The 17229-nt window shown below is 37.7% G+C and overlaps 1 pseudogene; it reads left to right on the plus strand.

Annotated features, from left to right (window-relative positions):
- Nucleotides 1-17229, plus strand: part of LOC107722126 (cytoplasmic dynein 1 intermediate chain 1-like) — a 58263-nt pseudogene that overhangs the window by 17542 nt on the left and 23492 nt on the right.

Consider the following 17229-nt stretch of genomic DNA (forward strand, 5'->3'; position numbering starts at 1 on the left):
TATGGGGTATATATATGTGTGTATAGAGAGAAAGAGAGAGAGATGTAAATAAATAATTTAATATTTAATTTAATATTTGAACTTTTTATATACATACATACACATACATACAATTATTTTATAGTAATTATATTTTTTAAATTAAACTTTTAAAATTTTATATATAATTTTTATTTGGACTCTAAATAATTCTATTTTCTCTCTGAATTGTAGCTGCAGGGGTAGAAATGGCATTGCTGGTTTGTCGCCCATTCGTGTGGTTTGTAGTTATGAAATGCAAACACTGTCTCCACAGCCATGGGCTTTCACACAGCTGCAGGAGGCCGTGAAGAGTGTCAGCTCAAGGACCTGACTCCACTCTGGCCTGTGCTCTGTGTGTTTGATGAGCAAGTAGCCAGGAGTACAAGTACTCTCCACAGCTTTTTCCCATCTGATTTCACAAGACAGTCTGACACTCTCTGTGAGTGTCTGAGTGAGAGAGACGGGAAAAGGAAAGAGAAGAGCTTTTGTTGGCTGGATGGGTCACAGTTTGCAGACTGCAGCGTGTGCGGAATCTATCATCATGGCTTTGTACAGTTTAATGTGAATTATTTTCCTCACTGACAGAAAAAATCCCCACTTGTCAGATGAGGGGATTTTTTGATTGTCTAATCAGCTCCATATCCCAATCCAGAGGCCTGGAGCAGTGCAGCTTGGTCCAATAAAATGCTGGATGAAAGACTGAGTCGCATCCTCCTTCCGTTTAATCGATGGCGTCTTATCTCACTTTTTCACCAGCATAGTCTTTTATATGTGCCTGATGTAAAGGTGATCATTTTTTCCCCCAGTGAATATAATTAAGTTGATATGTTGACAGTTTCTTAGTTTCCCAGTTTCTATTAGTAATATAATATAGTTAACAATAATATATATATATATATATATATATATATATTAGTATAGTTATAGTTCGGTTATAGTTCATATAGTATAGTTATAGTTCGGTTAATATAGTATTTAGGGGGCCTTGAAGTCAAAAAAGTTTAGAACTGCTGGGTCTAGAAAGATTTCTGATCTCAAGTGAACTAGTTTAAGATGCTTTAACATCATGAAAACTGTATGAAAGTGTGAGCCTGACAAGTGCACCGTAATTCTCCTTCAGCACTGATGTTTCCATGACCACGTCCATCTGTGAACCATTTGCGTCTGGTATATCGCGTGCAGTGTCTTTAGAGCGGGAAGTGCTAAGATCCTCCTTACCACATTCAGAGGCATTCGCTCTTGCACCCTCCAAAACAAATCAAACGTTTTCACCGCTACTCTAATATGGGATAACCAGAACTAATCTTTCACATATTTCCCTGCACCCAGTCATTGCACAAATAGTGATTTCCGTTGCCTAATTAAGCAGTTAATTAGCTCGGGTGTCTTGAGTCCTACACCCTGAGATACGCTTGTGGTTTTAAGGATGGAAGTCCCGTTTTGATTGAGTGCTGCTGCTGTGTTGGTCATTACGACTAGCAGCGGTGGATTTGAATTGCTCGAGCAGCTTGAGGAAACCGAGAAGAGATTGAAGGCAGGTAAAATGGGGGGATGTCATTACCTTGCAGGGCAGGTCCTCAGTTTCATCAACCTGGCGAGCGGGGTGGATGGTTCATAATGTTCCTTCCCACCGAGTGAACCCATATTAAGCACCAGGGTAGAGTGTGCTAAAGCTGTCTCGTTTATCCATCTCTTCTTCGCTTTCAAGCCTTCTAACCGATCCCTTGATGCCATGTTGGTTGCTGTCACCTCATGGGAAGCGCAAATAAACATTCTGACTGGGATAAGAAGGTCAGATACATTATAAATGGATTTAAGGGCATAGTTTAATTTACAAATTGGCTTGAAAGTTCCCTCACTGAATTTTGGCCCACAGTGTTGATGTTTTTCCGAGCGATATGGGGTGTCACGAAAACATGCTTTGGCCAAAAATCCACAGGGATCTGCAGAAATATTGCAAACCTCTTGAACATTGTTTGCGAACCTTTTGACCACAACCATGAATCAGGGTTGTTGTTGCTTTGTCCCCCATCTGTGTGGTCAATGCAGTTTCGTGCGAATGACTTTCTTCTAGACCTGGTCATATCAGGTCACATCCTCCTCCAGACTTGGATATCCCGATCCAAAACCTTCTGACACAGTCTGTCTAGCATGTGGGTCTTCTGGTATGCAAGAGGTGTCCCGTTCTTTGCCTGTGCTATTTTCTGCCAGGCCCCAGAGAAAAGGAACAAACTGAAAATGAATGGCAGGGCTCTTTCTTCCTCTCGGGGCAAAAACAGATGAGAGAGAAAGAGAAACAAGGCCAGAGAAGTCCATGGTGGTGTGGTCAGCCTGGGCTGGCTGGCTGCCTGTCTGGGTCTAAGGATTCCTCTATTCCCCGCTGGTCTCTGGCTCAGAAGCTCAGTCGTATTCAGCAGCTAAACCACACTTGCTCCGGGCCAGACTCGACTCGCATCAGTGATCCACATTCAACCTCTGGGAAATCAATTGTCTCAGTGCTTATGCTCATATGCCATGGATTTAACTCACAGTGTGTACATACTGTATTAACACAAAGCATTCAATTATCATTCTATGCACATTTGATTCAAACCAAAATAGTATTTGTATTTTAAGAGTGAGTAAATGTACTTTGTTTGCCTAGTCAATGTGGACATCATATTAAATTTTATGCAAGTAAAAAGAAGGGAAGTAAACTTTTGTTTGTTTCAGAAATCACCTCTACTTTAAGCTCTGCCTTAAAAATGTTACTGACAAATTAGCAACTGTTGTCTGTCGCCATTTTCTCAACTGCTTTTTTTTTTTTAATGTAAATCTATAGACAGTCTTTGTGTTTGGATAGTTTTAAAGGCAAGTTTACAAAAATTACCCAGTAATACTGCAATAGTGTAGCAGAGTCAGTTATAAGGTATTTGAGTTAGCAACAGTAATTGAGGCAGAGCTTAGTGGAACGTCAATTAAAGGGATAGTTTACCCAAAAATGGAAATTCTGTCATTAATTACTCACCCTCATGTCGTTCCAAACCTGTAAGATCTTCGTTTATCTTAGGAACACAAATTAAGATATTTTTGATGAAATCTGAGAGCTTTCTGACCCAGATAGCAATGCAACTACTACGTTCAACGCCCAGAAACGTAGTAAGGACATAGATAAAAGTCTATGTGACATAAATGGTTCAACCTTAATTTTATGAAGCTATGAGAATACTTTTTGTGCAGAAAAAAAGGACTTTATTCAACAGTTTCCATTACTCCAGTCTCCAGTATCACATGATCCCTCAGGAATCATTCTAATATGTTGATTTAGTCATATGTTGATTATCAATGTTGAAAACAGCTGTGCTGCCTAATATTTTTCTGGATATACAGTGGGTACGGAAAGTATTCAGACCCCCTTAAATTTTTCACTCTTTGTTATATTGCAGCCATTTGCTAAAATCATTTAAGTTAATTTTTTTTCCTCATTAATGTACACACAGCACCCCATATTGACAGAAAAACACAGAATTGTTGACATCTTTGCAGATTTATTAAAAAAGAAAAACTGAAAAATGCTCAGTATTTAGTAGAAGCACCCATTTGATCTAATACAGCCATGAGTCTTTTTGGGAATTTAAGGGGGTCTGAATACTTTCCGTACCCACTGTATGTTTTTCAGGATTCTTTGATAAATAGAGAGTTCAAAAGTGCAGCATTTATTTGAAATAGAAATCTTTTGTAGCATTTAAAATCTTTTACTTTCACCTTTGTTCAATTTAATGCATTCTCACAGAATACCAAAAAAAACAAGCTTTTGAATGGTACTCTACCTTATTGCTAAGTGGCTTTCACAATGGAAAAAATAATGCAATTTTTCCTTCCAGAACCCTATTTTTAAACCCCATTGGATAAAGATAAATATAGGAAAAAACATGATTGTTTGAGATTAAACCCCAATAAAGGGGGCAAATCTGTCATACGACAGCATAATTCACAACAATGTAAGAGACTGCATTCTCGCAAAGCTTAAATCATTGTTAAGCGTGCCTCCAGGCCCTTGCCTCCTCCTTAACTGGTGTGAACACAAATACACTGGTGTTAAGAGAGTCAGCCGTAACACGTCTGGCACGATGGGATCACTTCCTTCTGTAGACTGGGCACCCACTGTCAGCTCGACCCCGGACAATTAACCTCTGCCACTGGGGTTCAACAAGAAAACAATCCCACAGAGCTCTGTGTGTATGCTAGCGTGACTGTGTGTGCCCCGTCTACAGGTGCCTGTGAGGGTGTTATGTGTCATCCTTCTCGTCATCTGCAGGCATGGGGCAGGGTAATGGAGAAGGCAAGGAACACATGCCCAGTGCTTCCGATAGCGTAGCAGGTGGCTGAAAGCGGGCTGCGCGAGGCCGGGTCTTTGACTGGGGTGACTAGGTTAATTAAGGGGTGAGTCTTCAGGGTCTGGGGGGCCCCAGGGCAGGCGGTTGAGGGGTTTTGGGGAAGGGTTGATCGAGTGCAGAAAGAGGACATGCCACTCACCCGCTCCACTTCCTGTGGGGTATCTGTGCCTCTCTTCACGAGCGGACCTCTGGATTCATAAACTCGCACAAACTCATGCACACACGTGTAGCACATATGTTCTTTGGGACCTGAAGGAAGTGTTTTTTAACTGAGTGTGTTGTTTCTCTAGAGATCACGGTTGTGAAAATGCAGCTGTGCAAATCCACATCGAACCGAAAAAACAACAGGCCGTGTTGATCCAAAACAAAGCATTGAGTTAAGCGCGTCTGATTAATAAAAAGTCTGATTGTGAAATGAGTCTGGATGTCAGGTACAGAAGATCTGTAAGCTATTATTATGGAAGAGTCTGGGTCTCAGGGTGGGTCACAGGGAGGCAGTGAAGTTTGGCAGGTATCATAAAACAGAAATTGAACGTGACCTTTTGTGTGTCCTTTCAGAAGATGAAGAGGAGGATGAAGAGGTCACAGAAACGAAAGCTGGCCCAGAAAATGACCTGCAGGAGGAGGAAGAAAGCAAGGACACAAAGGAAGGTAAGAGCTCATTCTTACAAAACCTGCCTTTGAGAATATTCAGGGGAAATGATAGAAAGACAGAAATGATACTTACATAAGCAAAATGGTTTTTAATAATAATGATAATAATAATAATATTAATGATAATAATATGTATTTATTTATTTATTGTTTTATATAATTTTAAATTATTCATGTTAATAAAACCATTACAAGTATTACTACATTATATTATTATATATTTTTTTTTCTTTTCTTATATTTTCTTATTAGAAAACACTGTTTTTATGCCCTAATGCTGCAACATGCCCTAACTATCAAATATTATATTATATTAGTTTTATATTAGTTTTATATTATTTTATAGTATAGTATATCATGGTATAGTATAGAATAGTACAGTACAGTATAGTATAAATATAGTATATTATATTATCAGAAAGCACTGTATTTTATGTTCTAATGCTATAACATGGCAGAGCTAGAGCTATATATTATATTGTTTAAAAATATACTAAATTAGGTCTTTTTTATTTTATTATAGTGTTAAAATTAGTCTGTTGTATTTAAAAGGATTGTTATAAAAACTATATAAGTCTATGACATATCCCAATTTAGATAGCAAGATGTGTGTGTGAAGGTGTTCCAAAGGTTGTGCTCTGTTAAAAACATATTCTCTACACCTACTGCCTCCACCTGGCTCAAATTTAGCACGTTTGACTTCTGTATGTTGGATGTTACACGGAACAACATCTGCTTAGTTCAGACTCAACGAGAGAGACGTCTCTTTACAGTAAAGCCTGACGTTGAGGTGCATGTTCTGCACACATGTTCCATAAGTACTAATAGAAACCATAACTTATCTGTAAATAAATTACCTACACTGACTAAAATGGCATGCAATCAGGCTGTTCCACAAGGGCAATCCCTTCTGTGTTGGCATAGCTGGGATTTTATTGTTGCCTTCTTTTGATGTTTCAAAGGGAAATGCATCCCGTTAGTGGTTAATAAGCCATGGGTGGAGTGACATGACATTGAGGGGTTTATTAACATGACGTAGCACCTCTAATAATTTGCTGTGTGATTTACAGCTTGTGCTGTTATGCAAGTCATTCGACGTAAAACCTTCCGCCAGTGAAGTAATGTGTCTATCTTACAATTACAGTACAGTCAGCATTTAAAACTATGATGCAAACATTTCCGCTACTGTACAAGTCACATTTTTCCTACCTGTGCTGCTTTAGTAGTTTGTGTTTGGGCCTCGCACACGTCAAAATTCCCAAAGTCACCAAACAGGATCAACAGAGCGTTGAGTGGCTACTCGCGTGTGACCCTTCCAGCCGTATCAGATGGCATTCTCGCTGGTCGGGGGCTGGGCTTATCGGGCCACGGCATTCTGGGTCAGGCCTGATCAAACTTTAATGTCACTAGACCCCAGCAAGTGGACTTCAAAGCGAGCGGAGAGTGCATTCTTTGTGCAAGTGTACAGGGTAAATAACTAGAGAGAGGCCGGACAGAGGCAGACTGTGAAAGCACACGAGGGCTTTGACTCCACGCTGACTTTGATCATGCTTTTGTCTTCCTTATGAGTCATCAAAAAAGGAACGCAAATCAAGTGGGCTCAGATCAAAGGGACGGGCCCCTAATAGTCTGGGAGAAAATGGAGAAACGCAATAACATCAAAAACGGAGGAGAAAAACTGGGCTTGTTGTCATTATGGAGAGACAAACTAAGAGCGGTGTGTGTGGTGTGTTCGCTAATGTATTTGCTTATTCATTTATTGTTTGTTTGTCTGTCATTTTTACGCCCATATCTCCCTTCTGATTGGCTTAACTACCTTCAAGGCTTGTTGGGAGTCAGGAAAAAGAATGCGGGCGAGTTTGTTTAGGTTCAGTTTGTACAGTTACTGTTCAGCGTTATGCCGTATGGCCATGATTTTGTCTGTGGTTAAATCCGTTTGTTAGTGTTATTGTATGTAAGTGGTAGGTATAAACACATAGCCCATCTTTGCGGCCGAGATGCTTTTGTGTGTTTGTGTATTAAAACGTATGACCTGTTCTGTGTTTATTTACTCGGCAGCTGTGTTTACGTCTTCATTTTGTTGTGTTTTGTCTTGTGTGTGTATCAGGCCACCCGCGGGAGCTGACGGAGGAAGAGAAACAGCAGGTTTTGCACTCGGAGGAGTTCCTCATCTTCTTTGACCGCAGTATTCGTGTGATAGAAAGAGCTTTAGCTGAGGACTCCCAACATCTTCTTCGACTACAGCGGACGAGACCTGGAGGATAAAGAGGGGTGAGAAAGTGATGCGTAACACAGATGATTTCTAAGTTATATATGAAGTATTTGATCTATTTATTATTTAATATTATTTATTATTTAGTTTATTTTTATATTTTATTTCAATATTAAAGTGATAGTTAACCCAAACATTAAAATTTTTGTCATCATTTACTCACAATCATGTTGTTCCAAACCTGTATAAGTTTCTTTCTTATGTTGAACATAAAAGAAGATATTTTGAAGAATGCTGGTAATCGAACAGTTGAAGGTCCTCATTGACTTCCATAGTATTTCTTTCCCTAACTATGGAAGTTAATGGTTTGGTTCTTCAAAATTCTTCAAAATAACTTCATTTTTGTTCAGCATAATAAAGAAACCTATACAGGTTTGGAACGACATGAGGGTGAGTAAATGATGACAAAATTTAAAAAATAAATAAATTCAAAAAATTCAAAAGTCATAAATTATAAATGGTTAATTACTAATGGTTATATTATTGCAAATTTGATTGTTGTGAAATGAAATTTGTGAAAAAGTGGACCACAATGACATCCATGGTAATTAATCTACATGAAATGAAACCCAAATCACAAATTGTAGTTACACAATATAAACTGCTTAAATCATCTGGATTTCATTTGCATATTATGTCAATTTAATATTTAATATAATTTTCAAGCAATGGATGTATAGGTTGCTTCAGTGTTTTTTGCTCTGTCATAAAAGCCTGTTAAAATTATCACATTTTTAAAAATAAATTTATAGTGAATTTTCAACAAATCTTTTGCAGAACCCAGTAATGTAAATATAACAAAAATAGGAAGGGTCAGTGTTAGTCTGTAGTATTTATAATTAGGCTGATATAAAAACAATAGAAGACTATAGTATGCTCTTAATGAGCTAAGTGTGTGTGTGTGTGTGTGTGTGTGTGAGTGCATTGTTCTTCAAAGAAATTCTTGTCACATCCATTAACAACCTCTAATTTTGCTCTTCTGTATTGATATTATAAACACTGTTATTTTTATGAGCATTTGTTTTTAATTTACATATTTAGAATTTTTTTATATATATGGATAAAAATTTATATAAAAATGTTGTATTAAAACTGTTTCTTTCTATCTATCTATCTATCTATTTATCGACTGACTGACTGACTATTATCTGCTTTAATTTTCTGTTGTATATGATAACGTGTGTATTAAAACGCCAGAGCCAATGTTAATAAGAGTATCTCCCTGTCAGAGATCTGCAGGGTGGCTCCAGTCTCTCTCTCAATCGTCTGTTCTATGATGAGCGCTGGTCAAAGCATCAGGTCATCACCTGTCTGGACTGGTCCTCTCAGGTAGACTGACCTCCCTCTCTGACCTCCTGTATGTGTCAGGACCTGTTCATTTAAAAGGGAGAATCCTCCCATTCTTTGTCTCTGAGTCAGCTTTATCATCCTCTTCTCTGTTCTCTCTCATCTTTCTCCTGCCTTTACTCTCTTCTCTTCATATTTCCAGTACCCTGAGCTCTTGGTGGCCTCCTACAACAATAATGAAGACGCTCCTCATGAGCCAGACGATGTGGCTTTGGTGTGGAATATGAAATTCAAGAAGACCACACAACGTGTACATCTACCACTGCCAGGTGAAAACCCTTAACACAAAACAACTTTACACCCTTACCCTCCAAAAATAACATCACACTGATTATTAAGGGAGTGAAAATTGTGCAGGAAAATGTTAAAAGAGATGAAATTGTGTGAAAATGTGATCATTTACTCACCCACATGTCATTCCCAACCTGTATGAGTTTTAACTCTGCAGAACTTGAAAGAACATATTTAGAAGAATGTTGGTAACCAAAGAGTTGCTGGCAGCCATTGACTTCCATAGTATTTTTTTCTCAATGGCCAGCTATGGCTACCAGTTTGGTTACCAGCATTGCTCAAAATACCTTTTGTGTTCAACAGAAGAAAGAAATTCACACAAGTTTGTAACTTAAAGGTAAGTAAATTATGACAGAATTTTCATTTTTGGGTGACCTATCCCTTTAAGACATCGTAAACAAATTTGGGTTTAACTATTTATTTTAGTTTTTAAAGTTTTAACTTTTCGCTGAGTTAAAAATACATTTATTGTTGGGTTTATTGTTACATACTGAATGCTATATTGCATAGTATTTAAAAAATTGTAGGCAGCATGTAGTACTTACAATGCAGTAAGCATCTCACTAGTATCCTATTCCAAAAATACCAGTAGTATTCCAAGCACTTCACAATAAATTTATAATAAAACGACCTAATTGGAAAGCCATGATAAAGGAAGTGGTAGCTTCAATAAAAGGGAGATCTAATGGAGCGTACCACTTCAGATGACGAAATGCATTTAAATGAGCCTAAGGTGATTTAATTAAAGGTACATGCTGGCCTTGGAGTACCGCAGCGGAACAGAACACCTTATTACGGTGTGTGTCCGCTTGGGTAAGGCCAAAATAATCCTGAGGTTTGTGTGTAAAACATATCTGGTGTCGGTTTTGACGCTAATTATAAAAGACTCTGGGTTGAGAGTCTTTTCAGGGAGACGACCACGTAAGCGAGTCTGGGAGGTGACAGCCTGGTGCGAGGGAGAGATATTAGAGAGACATTTCTGTAATAAAAAGATGTGGCTTACCACTTCCTAATCCTACCAGCCGCATATGTTTGCCCACCCACATGGTCTGCTCGTGCATGTGCTGCTTTTCCAGTGCCCAGCACCTCTCACATGCACACAGCCGGATACACATACACATGCTCGTTTACACACACAGTTATAACCAAAGCATACTCAGACATGCCATATTGCACATGCTTAAAAACATCAGACTTTCGTATTACACAACTTTTTAAATTGCCTTTTTAATCTTTTTTTGATTAAAACTCATTTTCAATTCTATCAATTCAAATATAATTTTGAGGACGTCTTACAGACTGCAAACGTTTATGGCCACTGGTTTAAAAATTGTTTGTAAAATTTCTGTTTCAGTTCTGTTTCATGGTTTCATATTAAGAAGATTTTTCTTGGTAGATAATTTTTTAATTTGGCTCTTTATTTTACAATTGGGGTAAAATTCACTCTTAAAGAACTTTTTCATTTTTTTTTAAAAAGGTCCTGCAGAAATATTAATTGAACCTCAGGAGGTCAAACTAAGTATTAGTGTTTTTTTTTTTTCTGTTCATTTTAAACGAGGTTTACAAGCCTGTTAACAGAATATGGGAAATGTCTAAAGGCAGTTTAAAATCCTGAAATATGTCATTTTTATTTATTTATTTATTTATTTATTTTTATTTTTTACTTTTTTATATATTTTTTTAGAAAAATAAAACATTAAATAAACATTAAAGTTAACGACCCTGCAAATTTAGCCTAAATTCAGCTGTTGCTGAGTAAGGGATAAAGGGGTAGTTTGGGACCAAATGCCTGTTTGTAGTTGTTAAATTTATTTCTAATAAATTAAAGACACATCAGTATTTCTTGCAATGAATTTGGGCGACAGTATTTAATGGTCAGCACTACAATTTGTGTAAAAATGTAAAAGAAAAAAGGAAGTAGGTTATTATACATTTGTCTTCCCAGGATGCTGTAGAAAGGGTCCAAATTATGTTATTTCTTGGGAGTCACAATGTAACTGCACATATTTTGTAGCAGGAATTTATGTAACACTTGCTACTTTTCATCCTAGACCAATTTTATCTAGTTTATATATAATAGTTTTCACAACAAATAAGACACTAAAATAAACTGTATTTTATAGAAAGTGCCTTGTATTTTTGATTGTGTTGTCACACAGGAGCATAAATGAAGACTCCCTTTGACCTGCCTCACTCTGTCCTTTTCTTCTCTACAGCTCAGTGCTACAAAAAGATGGGATGTATTGAAAGCATATATACAATAAAAACGCAAGATGAATAACACACAATGGCATTTCACAGCTTTCCTTCAGAGTGGCCTGAGGTTCAACCATCCTTTTTTCATCACGAGGAGAGAAATGGTGAGAGAAGTACAGGATCTCCAAACATTTGGCCGTTGGCTGAGGATGAAAGAGGTTGGGCCAATTTGCCGAGATATTGTTTTTCGCTCTGTTCTAAACGGCGATGCTCCCCGCTCACTAGACCGGGAATCTTATGGATCTTAATGTGCGAGCATGTTCTGCCACTTAACCTCCCGAAACCACACTGATCTTATTCCCTCTGAGGTACACGCATGCAAGAGCCATATACTCATCCCCCACACGCTCCTCTCCTCTCTTCTTCTCCCCTCCTATTCTCCCTTTGCGGCTTCCCTCACTTTTGGCAGGCCGTGCGGCGGAGTTCAGCAGTTTTGCAGTCATTTTTCCAGATTTACCCACAGCCGCCACTTTCATGTGCTGGATACTTCAGAAACCCTCCCTCCAGCGCCGCTGTCTCCCACTTTTCCCTCAGTTTCTCTTTTTGCTGTTCCATCTTTGCCTCTTTTTGCCACATCTCTCTCTCTCCTTATACTTCTTCTCACACTCTAGCTCTGTTCCAAAGCCTAGTGAGCTGACTCGCTGTCTACTTAGGCAGGTTCCTAGCCATTATGGAATCTCATAAGTGAACGTACTATATACGCAGCACCTCCAAATACCACATAAATAACACTTATCATGGGAAACTTGACTCACAATTTATTTCAATAGAGTTTTCCATTAGCATGTCACTAAGCTTACAGAGTGATTCTCTAATAAGCATTAAAAATCATAGTTTTATTTGTAGATTTTTATTTTAAGATTTAAGATTGCCTTCAGCTCAGAGTTTGGGGTCAGAGTTATACTTAATATCTTTAGTATAAACCATGATAAATTTTTCTTCTGAATTTTAATCAATTTGATCAATTTAATGCATCCTTGCTTAATAAAAGTATTAATTATTTTGGGATGGACTCTCGTACTGTTTGGGGTCTCAGAAACCCCATGCAACGAAAAGTAATTTGTAACAAAAATACAAATTTATTTAACACATGTAATTTTACTCAGTTTATTAATGTTTTTGCTCCACATTTGTGCAGTTTTTGGAGGATTTATGATATTTTTTTAAATTATATAAATAAATAAATCTTTTTTAAATAGGTTTTTATACAAAAACAGCTTTTTATGTCAAATTCACTTTACAAAAGACCCACATTCCTAATTTCAATTCATGGGGATAACATGGTCAATGTGCCACAGTTTAATGCCAAATTGTTTCCATTTATTTGAATTTTTTTTTTAATTAAACCATGAACACCAGAAAGCCACCAAATGGTTCTAGAGCATTACTCAATGGCTCATTTGCCATTTCCACAGGTATAGATCTTTTCACAAGTTTTTTATTTAGATTTATGTTAAGAGATTATAAAATCATTATTGTAATAGTATAAAATGACTCTTTGTCAGAGTTTAATTTTAATATAATTTTTTGCAATTATGACACATAATTACAGTCAAACCTCTATGTGGTGTTATATGTGTGTATTACATTTACATTTAGTCATTTAGCAGACGCTTTTATCCAAAGCGACTTACAAATGAGGACAATTTTTGTATTGTCTGCATTGTAACTGACATTTTTGACATTTATTTGTAGAGCTACCAAGTGTTGACAGCCATACAAAGTCTCATGCCATTTAGATAAAGGGAACTTTTTTTTTTTATTATTTCAGCAAACGTCATTTGGGGTCAAAAAGACCCCAAACAGTGCATAAGGGTTAAAAAAATGTACTGACCCCAACATTTTCAACAGTTTGAAACTTCACACCTGTAGTGCAATTTAAAGAAAACAGATAGAATACAAAAACATTAGAAAGCAAGTGTTAGGTTTTTTTTTTAAAGAAAACAAGCAGCAGATGAATAGAGTGCAAGTCTAAAAGGGACAAGTGTTTTTTTTTTTTAAGAATAGAGTTAGAATAGAGAGTGCTAGAGTTAGAGGGTCAAATAAAGATGGAAGAAATGTGTTTTTAGCCGATTCTTGAAGATGGATATTAGGGTGTATATGTGTGTGTATGTGTGTGTTTGCAATTTATTTTCAGAGCTACCAAGTGTTGACAGCCATACAAAGTCTCATGCCATTTAGATAAAGGGAACTTTTTTTTTTTATTATTTCAGCAAACGTCATTTGGGGTCAAAAAGACCCCAAACAGTGCATAAGGGTTAAAAAAATGTACTGACCCCAACATTTTCAACAGTTTGAAACTTCACACCTGTAGTGCAATTTAAAATGTTAACGAACAAAGGCAGCTCACTAGAATTTGAAACAGCTTCTGTCTTACGTTTGTGTTTTCTTTATCCTCTCCTCCCTCGTTTCAGCTTCAGCTTCGGACGGTTTCAGAAGGCCACTCCTTTTCAGACGGTTGTGGAATATTTCTGAGGTGGTTTGGGTTTGTTTTGGGCTCTGTGTGGTGTGATCTTGGCTCTCTGATCTCTGCTGTTCTTTCGGGCCCATCATCACAGCAGGCCCAGTTCGCCAGTAACATTACATGACCTTCTAAAGTGGGCTGCCTCTCGCCACATCAAGGGCACACCCCAAAAAACTGCTCACCGATACTGTCAGCCCTCATCTGCATCGCCTACATTTTATTGATATAATTTATATTTTACCCAGGATGACTCTATGTGAACCCCTGCTGGATGCCTCAGTCTCACTGAATAGAGGTTGGCACAGAGGAAGATGTGTTTGCAGGAGCTTGGAGAGGTGCCCGTTCTGTATGATGCTGGTGGATGGAGTTGCATGTGCTCATAAAGCTGAGTGTAGAAAGGCTTCAAAACCACTCACAGCTTTTGAAACAGGAAGAGCAGAGACCTCCGGTCCACTATGGTTTTACTGCCTACTCTTGTATCCACATATATTACCAGATAGGAATGGGTCATGATGGTTGACTGGTTTATTTGGAATTTTTTTTTCATCTTTTTTGTTAGTTTTTAAAGTTTTTATCTGTAGTTATTTCATTAGAAAGTTGTGCTTCAGCTGTTAAACCTGCACAGAAAGCTTGTGTCTTTAAAGGGATAGTTCACCCAAAAATTTTAATTCTCTCATTAATTACTCACCCTCATGTCGTTCCAAACCCGGCCTTCTTTAAGATTAATTAGTATTATTCGTTCAGGTGATCCACTGACTAGTCAATTTTAAAATTGTGTAGCATCACTAACTGTAGACCAAAAGTAGAGGTTTTTAGAATTTATTTAGAAACCAATTGTTTGCAAACAGAAATTTGAACAGCTGTAGTTTAAAGCTATAACAAGAAATAAATGATCTTTAGTAAACCTTGAACTGAACCAGAAACAATTGGTATGTTTAGTTGTTGAAACTGAATGAAATAAATCTAGTTTGAGGAGGAACCAATTCACTTTATAAGTCCACTGCAAATCAAATTAAATTGAGCATAAATCTGCATATCATTTGTCTATGCTAAGAATACTGTTCATTCATATTGACTAGGACACGGCCGTTCTTTACTCTTGTCCTAAGGTAAAAGAGAGAGAGAGAGAGAACTTCTCGCATTCACTGGCTTCTCCTCCATTGTTCTCTAAAACGGAGATATGGTATTACATGGCCTGTGCCAGTAACCGCAGAGTGACAAAATCCGTGGGGTGCCGTTTCGGAAAAAAAAAGAGGTAAGGAGCGAAGGATGCTGGTGGAAGACAGAGGAGTTCATCTGGAGCTGATAAGCTTTGCTGAGAACCACATGATTGTGGTGCTAGGAGGAGGCGGCAGTGAATGTACTGTCTGTTACACAGTAATCTCTTCCCTGACAAATGGCTCCAACTTTTTTTTTCTCTTTTCCCTTTCGGCCCGCAAAAAGAACGGCAACAAAGGAGGGAGTGTTCCTCATGCCATCTCTCCTCATGGGGTTAGTCCTGTTGATTATCCCATACTGAACCATTCCCATTGATATTATCATGTCCCATGCACTTAGTCCCAGTGAAACACACACTGTAAAAAAAATTCCGTAAAATTTACGGTACAAAACCGGCAGCTGTGGTTGCCGGAATTTTACCGTAAAAAATACGGTAGCAACGTTTTAGGTTTTACGGATTTAACTTAAATTTACAGTTAAATACCGTAATTTCATTAACTGATATAATGTTAATATACCAACCTATTGAAGTACTGAAATCTGTTTTGTACCTTTGTAATACACTGATAACCACCAAATCGTTAAATTCACGGTCATTTTTTACAGTGCATTAAACTGCAGGAAAGTGTTGTGGGATTGTGTTTTCACTTGCATTTTACTTTTCAATTTGACTTTCATCAGAGCTTCAGGTTGGTAGACATCAAGCTGAGCTTGTAATGAGAAATATTCTCAATTAAATCAGTGAAATGACTGCATTGTCAGAAGCCTGGAATAGTGAAATTTGAACTCAGGAGGGAACAACAAACAGGAAATTTCCTTACATTAACTGTACACCCACAAAAAAAACCTAATAAGTAACATTGTGCTCCCATGATTTTATTGGTACTGTATATTCCGTTAATATAGACAAACATTTTGGGATGTATCCCACCTGTATGTTTTATACTTGGGTGCCAGTTGAAGCAGGTCGATATCTGAAAATTACTGAAAAAACAGCCAACCAGTGTATTGAGACAAAGTGAGCTAATTCCAGTAGCAAAAGCTTGCTTGAATAATGGTGTTTATGGCTTCCAGTAAAACTAAGGAGGTAGTTTCAGGCGTTGGAGATAGACAGATCTTAACCCACACTCTCCATATGGTGTGAATATACAGTCTTTTCATCCCTTTTCCTCTCAGCGTCTTGTGCCTTTGCCATGTTTAGATTATAACTTTAAAGAGAGTTCAAATACTTGTCATATTTATCTGCGCTTCGTTATGGAGCAAAAGGTCTCTCTGGATTTATGTGGTTACGGTAATGAGGGAAGTATACATCAGATGTTTTATAAACTGAGATTGCCCTATGACATGTTATTCATCATTAAAGGCCCGTTCACATCATGTCAACAGTGTCCAATGCATTGAACTTTATGGAGTGAAGCGTTGACTACAGCACTACTCAAGTCAACGTTGTTTTTTGTACATGTTTTTTGCGATTTTCACATAATTGCCAACAAAAAACTGTCAGACATTATGAATGCCTTTTTTTCTTTGAACAGGTAAAAATCTCACACAAATTAGATACTTCAAAACTTATCCAATCAAAATTAAACTAGTAATCTGTTAAGCTAAAGACTTCAGCTTAACTTTAAGAACAGAAAACGGACAGATCGAGTCATCAGAGGTTGCTGTAGGACACAGCGATGATACCGCAGCAGACGAGTCTGATAAAAACAGAGGCCTGCGGTGTATGGATAGGGCCCAGAGATGGCCGTGATTGGCTGTTGGCTGGACTGCTCTCCTGAACTGAAGTTTCAGGTTACGATACTTTATTAAGTCTCTGATTAATGGCTTCATAGTGGAGTTATTACCCTCTTGTTGTGGTGACCCCAGCTCATGTTCATTAGCCCAGTAATGAAGCGCTGGTCTGCGGAGCGTGTCCCTGACACATGACTATAGGAGAGAGGGAGAGAGAGACTTGGTTCAGAGGTCGGCTTGTGGCTCTGATTGAAATAGCCGTGTATTTAAGCAGCAATGTTCCCCTGTCTCTGTGTTAGTATTCAGGACTGACTGATCATTAATCACAGAACTGAGATCCTTTTCCAGCAGTATACTGGCAATCAGACTAATCAAGACTTGAGTGAAACTTTTCAACCTTTTAAAAGATACTAATCAATTTATTAACTGAAATGTTGGCTTTTGTTGTCCAGTGATTGTATTATTGCAGCCGGTTTAGTGCCTTGCTCGTATCTGCTTTCCATTTTATTTTCTACAATAACATTGTAGTTAGGGGTGGGAATCATAAGAAATCTAAAACAATTATTGGAAAAGGTGACTTAATGACTACTCATTTA

The sequence above is a fragment of the Sinocyclocheilus rhinocerous genome, unplaced genomic scaffold (assembly GCF_001515625.1).
Source record: "Sinocyclocheilus rhinocerous isolate Xijiao unplaced genomic scaffold, SAMN03320098_v1.1 scaffold781, whole genome shotgun sequence".
Lineage (NCBI taxonomy): Eukaryota > Metazoa > Chordata > Actinopteri > Cypriniformes > Cyprinidae > Sinocyclocheilus > Sinocyclocheilus rhinocerous.